The sequence below is a fragment of the Quercus robur genome, chromosome 2 (genome assembly GCF_932294415.1).
Source record: "Quercus robur chromosome 2, dhQueRobu3.1, whole genome shotgun sequence".
Taxonomy (NCBI): domain Eukaryota; kingdom Viridiplantae; phylum Streptophyta; class Magnoliopsida; order Fagales; family Fagaceae; genus Quercus; species Quercus robur.
Window position 1 is genome coordinate 85,085,805 of NC_065535.1, and position 15,040 is coordinate 85,100,844.

The following is a 15,040-nucleotide window of genomic DNA, read 5'->3' on the forward strand; positions in this document are numbered from 1 at the left end:
GGTGTTACAACTATATACAAGGCTATAGGAGCAAACCTAGTCAGCCATGCTAATATGTATAAAGTAGGACTCCACTAGAGAGGCTTTAAAATCAAGAAGGGGGCCGAGGTACATGCCTTTAAAGCTATTCAGTGCCTTAATATTTAAGCAGAGATGTCTCATTTTGATCATCACTTCAACAATATTCTTATAATATAATGTGCCCAAGGGGGTCTTTTTGCTTTTGTCTTTTAACTTGATTAATTTCATTTCTAAAATACTTTTCTTGTATAAAATTTAGACCCACTTGTCTGAATCATCCTTATTACAAGGCGCCATGGCCGGAAAAGTTTAATGTTTTCCATTTGATTATATATGATACTTAGCCGGCATGCATATATACATACATATGGATAAAAAAGATTTACTATTATCTACTTTTTTCCCGATGAATTGGTCGGTCAAAAAGAGATTAGCCAAATCAAGTTGCTCGTCTGTTTGCTGTATATCATATTATCACTTTGGAGATTACTATAATGATCATACCCATTAGGAAGATAAATTAGCTCCAAACTTCACTTTCCGTTGGATTATAATATGTGTGAAGCATACATATGGAGTATTATATTATATTCATTCCATTGACAAAATTGTCTCTCTGTCTCTCTCCTTTTTAATTTTTCTTGTGACTTGCTCAGACTAGCTCCAGCAAATTGCTTATCCTTTTGCTTTATAATATTTCTCACGCGTTCTATACTTCTGCTAGATTACTATAATGATCACACCAACCAAGAAGATTTATAGCTCAATGAAAGCTTTCGTTCCACTGGCTTTTTATACTTCGATGTATATACATGGAAAGAAAAGAAAAGGACATGAAAACTATGAACGAATTACCTCACAAAGTAGAAAAAGCTTGAGAATAAAAACACCAAGTTACCATCTACTAACCACGTTAATGGTCAACTAAACCCCTCCTCTAACATTTTACAGTTGAGGCGAGTTTTTTTTTTTTTTTTTTTTACCATAGTTGAGGCGAGTTAGCTTTTTACTAAATGTACTTTGTTAAACAAGCATCATAAATTCATAATACCACACAATTCCATACTTTTACCATCAACTCGCTGAAGAGTACAGAACAGATCATAAGCACAGTGAGATATTGAAAAACCATTGTCATAATTCCAAACCCAGTAAATTTCACCTCCCAGTTCAAAGAAACGTCAACTTTAACAGTCACAACGCTTTAGAAAATAAAATGACAAAACCGTCATTTTCTACTCAGAATTATTGAACTTTCCCTGTTACTTCTTCTAAATCCTATGTTGATTGCAATCTACATTGTACAATATATGAAACCCAGATCACTGGTGATGGAACCATTTAGGGCCAACAATAGTTCCTAAAAAACAGCTAAACTATCCCCACTAAACACGTGTTAGTAAAGTCTCAGGTGCAGGGACGGACCTACACTATGCAAGAGGGGGGCCATTCACACCCCCCCCATTAAAAAAAAAAAACTATTAAGATTTGTTTTTATATATATATATATATATATATATATTTGTCTCTCTTCCTCTAAAATATTTAAATATTGACCTACAAGAAAATAAATAAATAAATAAAATTAATGTCCTTTTAACTACAAAACCAAAATAAATAAAAATAAATATGAACTAAACAAAAATCGTACATAAAATAAGAGTTTCTTATTTTGTATGTTATACTTTGTTGATGTGTTTTATAATATGAAATGTTTAAAAAATACTTATTTTGTAGGTAGTATTTTGTTGAATATGAAATAAATGTTAGTTTTTATTTTCATAAATTTTTTTTGGTTTTAAGCTTTAACCCCCCAAATATGAATCTTGGTTCCGTCCCTGCTCAAGTGGAATAAAAATAAATAAATAAATAAATGGTTCATTAGACTTAATTCATTTGGATTATTTAATCGTGTTTTAATATCTTATACTAACTACTCAAGGAGAGTAGCCAAAATGTTTTATCTCCCCCCATAAATTGTATCAGAGTTAATTAATTATCAGATGATTACTTTAAACAAGAAAATTGGACCGCATATTGTGGGCCCAAGTAAGGTACACGTACGCCACAAGAACCAAATGATCTAATGACCGTGTGGCCTTTGCCCATACGTCTTCCACTTCTTCTTTTTCTTCTTTCCCCGCCAACGCTACCGTCCGAAATTACATTATTGATTCAGTGATTACACATCAAATCATGGTAGAGTGGACATCATGAAAAAAAAAAAAAGAACTGTAACATATCCGAGATTTGACACATGCTCAAATGCATGTTTTATCACATTATGACCCCGTTTGTTCCCACTTTTTTAGCTCAAAAAGGGCGTTTTGAAAAAAGCTCAACCAAAAAATACGTTTGGTAAGCTCAAAACGTAACTTTTTTATAAAAGTTGCGTTTTGAGCATTGAGAAAAAATTGAGGACAAACGCGGAAGGGATTATGGACCCTCAGGGGTCCATAAATGAAAACGCGCTATGCGCGTTTTGTATATTACCGTTGCAACCCCGAAAAATACCGAAATACCCAGCACTTTCTCTCACGCCCCTCATCTCTCATCTCTGCTCTCCCTTCGCAGTTTGCACGACGCCTCCATCTCTTCTCTCTGCCTTGCTCTGCCCTCTCCGTAAGTCTCTCTACTCTCTGTCTTTTTTCTTTGTATTCCTTTTCTTCTTCCGCTTCGTCTTCCTCTTCTTCTTCTTTCTTTCTTTCTTTCTTTCTTGTTCTTCCTCTCCGTAAGTCTTTCTTTCTTTCTTTCTTGTTCTTCCTCTCCGTAAGTCTTTCTGTCTTTCTGTAGTTTTGGATTGTGGTTTGTTTTATGGGTAATGATTTTTCTGTGTGTTCTTTGGGTTGATTTCTCATGGGTATGGGTTGTTTTGATTTGGACCGAACCTGGGTTGATTCTCATGGGCCTGAGTTGGTTTTGATTTCTCTGTTCTTTGGTTGATTTCTCATGGATCTGGGTTTTGATTTCTCAGGTACCAAAAACACTGATCTGCTACCAAAAACCACCAGGTACCAACACTGATCTGAAATTTTTTTTTTTTTTTTTTTTTTTTTTTACCGAGCGTGGGAAAAAAATTTCGGATCTTGCTATGAATGGGTATTGTTCCTTTACTTGTTGTGTTATTTGTTTTTGCTGATTGGAATATATAATGAAGTGTTTAGTTAGTAAAAATATATAATGAAGTGTTTAACACTGATCTGAATTTTTTTTTTTTTTACCGAGTGTGCTATTTTAATATATAATGAAGTGTTTAATGAGTATAGTTTGTGAGTCTGAAATAGCCGACTATGTGATACTAGAATTTGAGTAATTTGGATTTGTTTGATATTGACTTGGTCAAATTCGGTGGTTTTTGCGAGATAATGGTGAACATGTTCACTGAATTAGATTAAGCTGACTAGTCAATATGCTAATTTGATTAGCAACCATAGCTCTAATGATTGATGGCTTATCATAAATTTAGGAATTGGTGGCTTTACATAAACTTTGTGTAAGGCATGATAAGTTTGACTGATAAGCCGATAAGCTGTTCGGTTGAATAAGAACAGTACTGAAGTTTGTTTAAATTAATTGTTTGGGAGAAAGGAAATTTAAACAAGCTATCCTTTTCAGCTGGATTTAGTTGGATTCATATCATGATTGATGTGGCAATTACATGCCCAATTTATGGCTTAATGATAGGTTTTCAGTATTTGAATGTTAAGGAAAAGTGACGGGCTTTGTTTTGAGTTGGGATTGGGAGCCGAGAAAATTAGTCACTGATATAGGGATCATTTCTAATTTCTTGCAAGGTGCAGCTATTTTCAGAGTCTATTTTGCTTCTTCACTGACTTCATATATGAGTATCATGTTTAAAAAATAAAAACATAAATAAATCTTTTGGAATCAATCAATCTCTAACATTGCTGGTTTTGCAGGAAATAGGTAGCTACATCTTCTGAGAAAGTTTTGGTGGACCTAGTAGTTGGAATATCTGATTCATGTGCAGTCTCAAAGCTTTATCCTTGTGAACGATATTCTTTTGCACAAACAGGCTGAGAAGTGACCGGAGGGTGGCTTCAAATTTTACATTGATAATCTGTACATGTTTTTAATAATATGTAATATTTAAGTTTTTTAATCTTCACTTACATGTTTAATTTTCTCATTCTAACATAGAGAGCATTTCCATTTTCTTAATAGCAACTTGATTTCTTGTTTGGATCCAGGGTTGGACCCATGATCATCTACTATTCCATTGGTATTATTGGCCCTAAATGAAATGTGCTGCGTTTAATTCTTACCTGCATGAGGAAATGACATTTGAGATTGACCAGAACAGTTCTGGGCCTTGTTTGTTTATGAAGTTTTTTCCTTATAGTACATTAGACTGGGGTGACATTCTTTATGGATTTTCATTTTCCTTTTGTGCTACATCTAATTATCTTGGCTCATTTTTTGTCTGATTTATAGTTTTTTTTTTTTAATTTTTTTTATTGGCTGAAAACATACAGTATTCACAATTTAGGAACCCCTTAATTGCACTAGGGAAAATAGAAAATCAGAAAGACATCAACCTTTGCTATTGAGTCTATTAAAATAATACTAATAATATATTATTATTATTTTTATTTTTATCTTTTAGTAAGTATATGAAATAGATGAAATAAACTCACATAAAAAAAAAAAAAAGTATGAAATAAATTCCCTTATATATACATTGTCCTTTTTGGTAATTTATCCCTCAACTTTTTCATTATGCACTTTTTAACAGTTTTTACCAAACACTCAGCTTTTTCATTATGCACTTTTTAACAGCTTTTACCAAACACTCAGCTTTTTGAAACTCCACTTTTTCATTATGCACTTTTAACAAACTCCACTTTTTCATTATGCACTTTTACAAAAAGCTAAACCAAGCTCACCCTATAACCCCATATTATGCCTTAATCAAGGATAACAATCATTCTTGATTCAGGCATAATCAGAGGCCCCTCAAGTCAACTTTCTCTGGTACATTTATAGAGACCTCTGTACATGTATCATACGTACATAAATACATAGATTATATAGTTCTCTCTCTCTCTCCTCTTCTAATTTTCTCTTCAACATTTAATAAACTATCCTGTTTTACTGTTGAGTCTTTCGCATGCTATTTTTTCAGGATATGATAAATCCTTCTTTTTATATAGGAAAAGATAAGCAGGTTCTAAAATAAATCCAAGTACTTTTATGAAATATTATACCTAGGAACAATAAGAATAGCTATTCTCAAGTTCATTCCCTACTTCTTTAGGATCATGTAGGGAGAAGATGCATGCTGATATCGATTATAGGAATTGAGCCTGGTGATGGATCAAAAGACTCTAAATATCCAAAGCTGCAATCTTTAACAATGTATTCTTGTGGTGGTTCTTCGCTATTGATGGACATTTCTTCCACACTCTTGGAAAATGTATCCATTTTGGCAGTGACATACACTATGTCCATGAGCAGGGACGGAACCAGGATTCATACCTAGGGGGCCAAAGCTTAAAACCAAAAAAAAAATTATGAAAATAAAAACTAATATCTATTTCATATTCAACAAAATACTACATACAAAATAAGTATTTTTCAAACATTTCATATTATAAAACACATTAACAAAGTATAACATACAAAATAAGTGTTTCTTATTTTGTGCGCGATTTTTGTTTAGTCCATAAATATTTTTTTATTTTGTTTTTGTAGTTATTAAAGGGGCATGAATTTTATTTATTTATTTATTTATTTATAGGTCAATATCTAAATATTTTAGAGGAAGAGAAACAAATATATATATATATATAAGGGCAAATCTTAAAATTTTTTTTTATTTTTTATTGTGGGGGGGGGGGGGGGTGCAATGGCCCCCTTCTGCCCTAGTGTAGGTCCGTCCTTATCCATGAGGTTGCAGCTTAAAAGGCTATATGAGCAAAATTAGTGAACTGTGCTAATAGGACTCCATTAGAGAGACTTTGAATCAAGAAGGAGGAGCCGCATGCCTTTTAAAGCTTTATTGAGAATGGGTAAGGATTGAGTTCAGTGTCCAATTGTATTAAATTTATCCAAATGATGACACGTGTTCAATCATTTGGGGCTCGTTTAGTAACGTTGTTCTAGTAACGTTGTTTGTATTTTTTGGAAATACGTGTGGGTAAAAAAGTTTGTAAAAATACGTATAATATTGTTTAAACATTGAAAACTGTTATTTAAACTCACTAACCAAACAACCCCTTGATCATTACTTCAATAATAGCATATATTATATTATATTATCTGTATATATTAAGAGAATTTGGAAAGTTAGTTATTGCTTTTTTTATTATCAAAAATATCCTAATCTAATTAGATAACCCTTATTCTTAAAAAATAAAAATAAAAAATGAGATTAAAATTGTAATTCAACCAAATTTAAATAAAAAATTAAAAAAATTAAAAAAAAAAAAAAACCAACTACAAAAGAAACTTTTTTCCTAAAATTAGCACACTCTCTATTAAAATATATCTCACGCACGTTTAATACATTTTTTTTCCTAAAAAGTAGCAAACACTAAACCAACAGTTTACTTCATTTCAAATCCTAAATTTTACAATAGTTTCTTAAAAATTCATTCATGTATAAACTTACTAACAATAAATAACTTCTCACTAGAGTCCTAAATAGATTCAAACTTCTCTCCTATTTCTAAAAAACAAAAAATCTTTTCATCCCACGAACACAAATAGAACCACCACTCCCTACTCCTTCCCAAATACAGTTATTTCCAACTTACATTTCTCTCCCACCTATTAGATTGAGTAAAACTGCTTCTACCCTCACTTAACTTTCTTCTAGAGTCTTAAAAAAATAGTTTTGGAGTGTGTTCAAAAAAACTATTCATACAACTAGCTTTATTCTCTTGAAGAAGGTATGCAATATTTATTCTCTTCATCTAATGAGATTCTTCCTTATTTATAAGTCCTCATTTTTTTTCATGAGTGAAGTTCACCGTTCACCTAAATTTCGCCTCTTACTTGCTTTTCAGGGACAAACACTAAACAACTTCTCCATTAATTAGATCTATAAAATCCAATTAATTCTCATGTAACTTTTGTGGGTTTGATTTTTGTCTTCTCAATTGGTGATAGGCCAAGAATGTATTGATCCTTTATGATGAATTAACTAATTAATTAGCCAAGTTAATTAATTAATTCAATTTACATGCAATAAGTGTGGTAGCACAAATAAATCACCAACTAAGTTAATATGCAGCGGAAAATAAATTGACACAGTGATTTGTTTATGAATGGGGAAAACTTACACGGCAAAAACCTCACTGGGTGATTTTAAGGTCATCACTCTCAAGAATTCACTATTATCACAACAAGCAGTTACAAGCAAAAGAATCCATGTACCTTATACCGACGTACAGTTGAACCATTACCCCAATACCCAATTTGACATGTTTTGCAATGATAATCTTTCATTTTTAATGCACGACTCCCAATACGTGACCAACCAATTCGATGTGCGGATCCCAGTACGTGACTTATTCACCAACTTGAGAAAAATGTTGGCTGCAAAGTTCTTTAGTTCATCCACACGATGAAGATCACGAAACTCCGTAATTACAAAACTCTACGTTGTACAAACACAGCAGCTTCTTAAATAGAAAGATGAATTAGGGCATATGTCTCCGATTCATAATATACTTGTGAAAAACTTTTGCATTCAATTGCATTAGCTGTGATGGCCTTTAAAACAATCCTTATATATGTTTAGGGTTATGAGAAAAGAAAGCACAAACATCTATTCACGGATTGGAGTGAAATCAACTCTAAAAAACTGATTTTCATAAACCTCGACAGATAACTTATCTATCGAGAAACTATCAAGCATCAGGCTGAAACAGTTTTTTAAACCTCGATAGATACTAGCTGTCAAGTTTTAAAATCCAGCACTTCTTCACTTGTTTCTTAGACAAACTTGCATGCCTTTAACACTTGAACTTGAAACTTTGTTCCTTGAAGCATTAAACACATCCTAAATCTATCAAATTATAAGTAAAGTGCATTTTGTCAAGGGATTAGCCAATTCTATATTAACATATGTTCCTAACAATGATTCACATATGTCCTAACAATTGAAATTCACAATGGACTTCTTTGATGGTCAAATAAACCCATTTCTTTCGTTAATAACAATTTCTTATAGCCAAGTCTTTTCCCTATAATAGTCCTTTTTATTTGTTTGAAAAATAAATAAATAAATATATATATATATATATATATATATCTAAATTATAATAGATACAAATTATTAACTTTTACAAAAAAAAAAAAAAAAAAAAAAAAAAGAGCCTCACGCACGTGCTCAGAGGCTAGTATACTATATATAATTGCAGAAGACAATTGCATAATTCACTCTCGTTGTGACATGTGTCTTACTAAAAAAACACTACTCAATCCCAACTAACATAAGTTTTTGCCCGCCAAACAACCCTTAACCTGTTTCCATTTATTTATTTATTTTTAAAAGCGTGCTACCCATCCAATTGAAACACTATCAACACCGCAGCCAAATGATCACAACAAAACATCATTTTATCTCTTTCAGTGTTCACTCTAAGTCTCTAACTATTACCTATAATTTCATCTTTTCCCACTTTTGTGCTATTCCTTCCTAGCAACAACAAAGATTCCATTCTTAATTTGGAGTACAAGAATACACAAAAACCCTACAAGCCTAGGCTACTCAATGTACTTGAACCCTTCAAGTTCCAATTACCAACGGATTTCACAGAGTCTTGTCTTTACTAACTTTCTAGATCTCACAATACCGCCTAATTACACCACCACACATTACCGGCTGAATATGTGGTCAAGCTACAATGCTTTCCAGTGGACCAAAACACTTTCAACACTTAGAATGTGTGTGTGGATTGTTTTTGGTTAAATCTCCTCTCAAGGTATGGAAATTGGGAGAGGCAAGAGGTGTAGAGAAACTAAGGTGTTTGGCTCTTCAATCAAAGACACAATTCTCTCACTCTCAAGGTGAGTGTTTCTGATCTATAAAACCCTAAATCTCTAAGTTAAAATTCATGGGAAAGAGATGTATTTATAATGGAGGAAAAAGAGGCATAGTTGGTTCAACAAAATGAGCTGTGTAGCTTGCGAGTAGACACACTCACGATTTACTTACGAGTACTTATCTCCAACAAACTTTTGAACTTCCACTCATGTGCTCCTCAAATATGTTAACTCGTGGATGTTACAGTCCTGAGCCACTCGCAAGCTAGTCCCAAGTTCCACTAAATGTGCGATTCTTCACCAACTCTAGACTAAATCCATATACATTAAATCCCACAAAAATACAAGGAGATGATTGCATTGATTACAATCAAATTGACACAAAATAAAGCCAATAAAGAAAAAAAAAATCACAACTTAATAGATTACAATGTTTATTCATTGATTCTCAATAAAATTGTGGTGGCTCTCCCTCCGAAATTTATTTGTGTTCTTAATTGGGTATAACCTACAATGGGAGACCTCTAGAGTGGTTTTCTCAATGGTGGGTCGTACCTTGGCCCAATTTATTATTAGATTGCTTTGGATTAGGCCCAACTGAGAAGATTCCCCAATTGCCAAGCTACCCGTTTGAGGTCCAAGCAAGACCTTTGAACCCCAAATTATGTTCTCGATTTCTCTCATGCATCTCTCCCCCTATTTTTTGCCCCTCTCCTCCTATTTATATCCCTCTTTCAGTGGGACAGTCATGATGAAGGAATCTTTGGTATGTTAGTGGGTCCTTCCACTCACAAGGTTTGGGTGGTTTCTTCAATTTAGATCACAATTCCCCCGTTTCCTATCACATATTAGAGAGGGGACCCACTTTTTGCCATTGAGATAACCCTTTAGTAACTTGTGCCCAACGTTGAATCCTATGTTCAGCGAGCGAATTCTCCCAAGCCACTACCTTAAGCTCTCAGCTCATACATGTTCTTGTAGGAAAACTCACCGAGGTCCCAAGATGCTTCCTCACACTCTCGGCTAACATGAGCCTGCTTTGGGCTGGGGCCACCTCGAAAAGGGGCCCAAATTGTTTGGGGGATGGGCTTACCCCTTTCGGCCCACCCACAAAAATAAAATCAAAATAATTTTTGTTCAACATACCTATGGATTATTATATTCATTGCATTGACAAAATTCCCTATCCCTTTTTCCATCTTATTTTTCTATTGAATTGCTAAGAAAGAGACTAGCTCTAGCAAGTTGCTTGTCTATTTGTTTTATTATATTGACATCCTTCGGTCAATTGTTATTTTGGTCTTATAATTTATTTTTTTCATTTTTGTCATGTAAGTTTACATTTATTGTCACCACTAATCCTTCTTCCATTATGTTAAAAAAAGTCGCTGTTGAGCAAAATTAACAATGACAACATATGTGAACTTACATGACCAAAATGACAGAAATGAAATTTATAGGACCAAAAAGACAATTGATCAAACCTAAAGGTGTAATTTGTATTTTTCCTTATCTTAAAAAATAAATTTTAATACCTTTTAATTATTAAAAAATTAAATTTTAAAAGTTAATTGTGGATGAAAGGACTGTAACGGTAAATACCAATGTAAAATTACAAGATTAAAATGACCAAAATAAAAATTATAAGAGCAATATAGCAATACACCAACTTAAAGGTGTAATTTATATTTTTGCCTATATTTATCACGTGTTCTATTAGATTACTATAATGATTAACCAACCAAGAAAATTTATAGCTCCAATTAAATTTTTCCTTCCATTGGCTATACTACTGGTCATGTATTTCTACCCTAAATTATGGGGTGCTTGCTCTTTACATCCAAAACTATTAAAACATGCATCTTATAATCCACCCTTGTAACACATCTAACATGTGCACCCCACAGTTCAAATAAGACATTAACTTTGTGGAATACATAGTTGCACAAAAGCTTTATAAAATAAAATGACAAAACTTCTTATTCTACTAAGAATTATTAAAGTGTGTCAAGTTTAACTACAAAATTAGTTGTAGCATAAATTTATAACTTTAATTAATATCTTTTTATTGAAAGTGAATTCATTAGAGATGAATTTTGACGTAACACATCTAACATGTGCACCCCACAGTTCAAATAAGACATTAACTTTGTGGAATACATAGTTGCACAAGAGCTTTATAAAATAAAATGACAAAACTTCTTATTCTACTAAGAATTATTAAAGTGTGTCAAGTTTAACTACAAAATTAGTTGTAGCATAAATTTATAACTTTAATTAATATCTTTTTATTGAAAGTGAATTCATTAGAGATGAATTTTGACGAATTCATCGTTGAATTATATTTTTTCTTACATTTTCCATGTTTGCAAAATTTCTAGTAAATTAAATATCAATAACTATGTCATCAATAAATTATTTAAATTGAAAGCTTTTGTAGTTTAAAATTATGCACATAATATAAGCTTATAGATCATATGGTAAATAATATCTGATTGATATAAAATTTGACATGTGTATTAAGAGCGTAAAGAACATGAATTTAACGGTTAAGATATAACCGATTTTGTAGCTAAACTTTGTCCTATTAAAGTGGCTTTTCCTGTTATTTTCATTTTAATTTTTTTATAATTCGATAATTATAATAGGGAGGAGAGATTTGGACCTTGGAAATGCTAGAAAGTGTCAATCAATTGAGTTACAAAACTCTTGACCTTATTACTTCTTCTTGCAGTCGTTAGTGTATAACTGAATCTCATATTGCCCCAATCACAATTTGCAAATCATTTCACACCATATGTCAGCCAAAGCACGATGAGGACTGACTCGACTGAGACCAAATCACAATGAACTAGCTGAGTTCACCTTAAAATAAAGCTTTCTTGAAACAAAATTAGAGTTTATGATTTGAAGCTCAAACTGAGAGTGCTACAATGAAGCCATAAGTGGGGATGATCTCATCATTTTGCAACAGGACACAATGGGTTTGCACCTTCCTTATTTTTGCTTAGCAAAATTATTCTTGCAATAAATTGAGATTTCACCAGAGCTTGTTTACGTTGAGAGATCAAACAGAGGGATGGCATCATTAAAGGAACCCATAAATTATGGGATGATCAAACAGAGAGATGACATCTAAAAACCTATTAATGTCCCCATTGACGTGAAATTAATTTAATATGCATAATAAATGTGAGGAAAAGCATTTAATTTAACTATAGATTTGACATAAATGTTGATTCAATAAAAAATAATTGAGTGATATAATGTTACATGAAATTATACAAAGTATAACTTCAACTCCACATTCTAGATGTATATGGTATATTTCGTTTTTGAATGAATAATCTAATAATTGTCCCTTCCTTCCAAAAAAAATCTAATAATTGTCATAAATTGAAGATAAGGCAGCTAGAATACTCTAGTCGGGTAAGCGACAGTGGTATATTTCAAGTTATAGTTATACCATATATTTCAAGTAATGAAAGAATTTTTTTTTTTTGATGGGAGTAAAGAAATAATTTTAGTTGTTATATTTAACTTCCTTGTAACTATTGAATCATCGTTAAGAGTTTTGTAACTCAACTGACATCTTTTTGTATTTCACTAGAGGCATTGAAAGTTCAAATCCTCTTACTCTAATTACCGAATTATTTAAAAAAAGAAAAAAAAAAAAGATCTTAAATAGGGCAACAAAAATCAATAGGTCATTGAGTTTTTTTTATTATTAATTTTTTAAAGGTTTTACCTAATACAATATTTTTCAAAACTAATTTTTATAACGGTTAAGTTGTATTATTATTGGTTATCGGTTAAACCCATCAAATAAGGGTGTAAATGGTCTGGTTTAGTTTGATTTTTGCATTTATTTTTGGACCAAATTGTTCTGTTCAGTCCTATAAAATCATTTTAAAAAATAATCAATTCAAAACACCCAAATATAAAAAATTATATGTATAAAGAATCATTTCGGTTTGGTTTTTTTTTTTTTTTTTTTTTTTTTTAAACCGAGATAGAGACCAAAACCTGAATTTTTTTTAAATGGATGACCAGAACTAACCGAATCCCTCAAAAAATTAGAATAGAACGAATTAATGGTCTTATTTAGTCGGTCAGTCGAATCTAGATATACTTTTATTGTCTATTATTTACAACTATTAAGGAAAATTTTTTATTAAGAAAATTGTTATTTTAAAGTTCTTAATAAATAATAGTAGGACCCAATTGATATCTCTTTGTATTTCAATAGAGACATTGAAGGCTTAAATCCTATTATCCTAATTACTAAATTATACTATATTATATTATACAGTAGGTCATTTTTTTTAAAAAAATTATAAAGATTTTACCTTACACAATATTTTTCATAACTGTTAGTTGTATTATTATTGGTTATCAGTTAGGCCCATCAAATAAGGGTGTAAATGGTCTAATTTGGTTAGATTTTTGCATTTTTGTTGGGAACCAAATCGATCTATTCAGACCTATAAAAGCCTTTTTTATTTTTATTTTTAAAAAGTAATTGATTCAAAAAACCGAAATATATATTCAATAGTATTAGAATAGAATAAAAGGAGAGAATGAGGGACCAGGGGCGGCCTGATGCATTTGGGGGCCTAAGGCGAAAATTGATCATCTTATTTAGATGCAAAATTACTACTAATTAACATGAACTACATAGATTTTTTTTTTTTGAATTTTTAAGACAAAAAAAATTTGACAAAATTTTTCATACTTGTTGATGTGGTAGATTGATAGTGGTAAGTAAAACAGTGGTGTTAGTGGTAGATTTAGATGAAAACTAGTAAAAGTTTGTTAATTAAACTCTTATTATTATTCTTTTTTTTTAGAAGTGCAACATTCACAATATTTTTTACAACAAATCCTAGATTTTAAACTGCTTTTTGTTTTTTATTTGAAAATATCACTATAATTATTTTTTTGCCATCAACAATAGGCTGTAATAACTTGCTACTTAGCATTAGTTGTACAAGTGTTGTGAAAAATATTGTGGACAACGTTGCATTTTTCTCTATTTTTATTTTTTTCATCTAATAAAAAAATTTATTTTATTTATTGATTATAAATAATTCTATTGGTTAAAATTTAGGGGCCTTTTTTTTACTCGGGGCCTTAGGCGGTTGCATTTTTTGCTCCACCGTAGAGCCGGCCCTGTGAGGGACTTAGATTATTAGGGTTGGAAGTTGGTTGACAGGCTCGTCACTTGGTGGATGAGTTTCTTGAAGCGCAGAAAATGGATATGAAACCGGTTGTCAATCATTCCCCAGTCAGGTGGACCCCACCTTCGGAAACTCTGTACAAGGCAAACTTTGACGCACCTATGTTTGAGCATTTGGGTCTGGTTGGGCTGGGTGTAGTTTTTCGAGATTACGATGGTAATATTATAGCAGCCTTAAGTCAGAAAATCGAGCTCCCACAAACGATAGAACTTGCAGAAGCTTTGGCAGCCAGGTGAGCAGTCACTCTTGCTGCAGAACTAAGTATTCACAAGGTTATGGTTGAGGGAGATTGCATGCGAGTTGTTTAGGCATTGAAAGACCATGGCAGATGTCTCACTATGTTCGGTCATGTGATTGAGGAGACTCATCGATTGGGCTCTCATTTGGAAATGTGTAGTTTTCATCATGTAAAGAGAAAGGGGAATAGGTTAGCACATTCTCTCGCTCGTAGAGCAGTTTTATCTGCAGATATGAATGTTTGGGTGGAAGAACTACTTGAGGACCTAGAGGACATATTCCAGGGTGATTTAGTGTTGTAATCTTACTATTGTTTTTTTATCAATAAAGCCTTGCTTAGCTTTGTCTCAAAAAAAAAAAAAAAAAAAAAAAAAGATTATTAGGTTTTTTAAAATATATATATAAAAAAATATAAAAAATTATATCTATATTATATATAAGAGGATTCTCCTCTTCCAACTGAACTTTTATATAGTTCAAAAATACCCTCATTACTAAAGAGTAACTTATTTAGAAATAGGGTCATA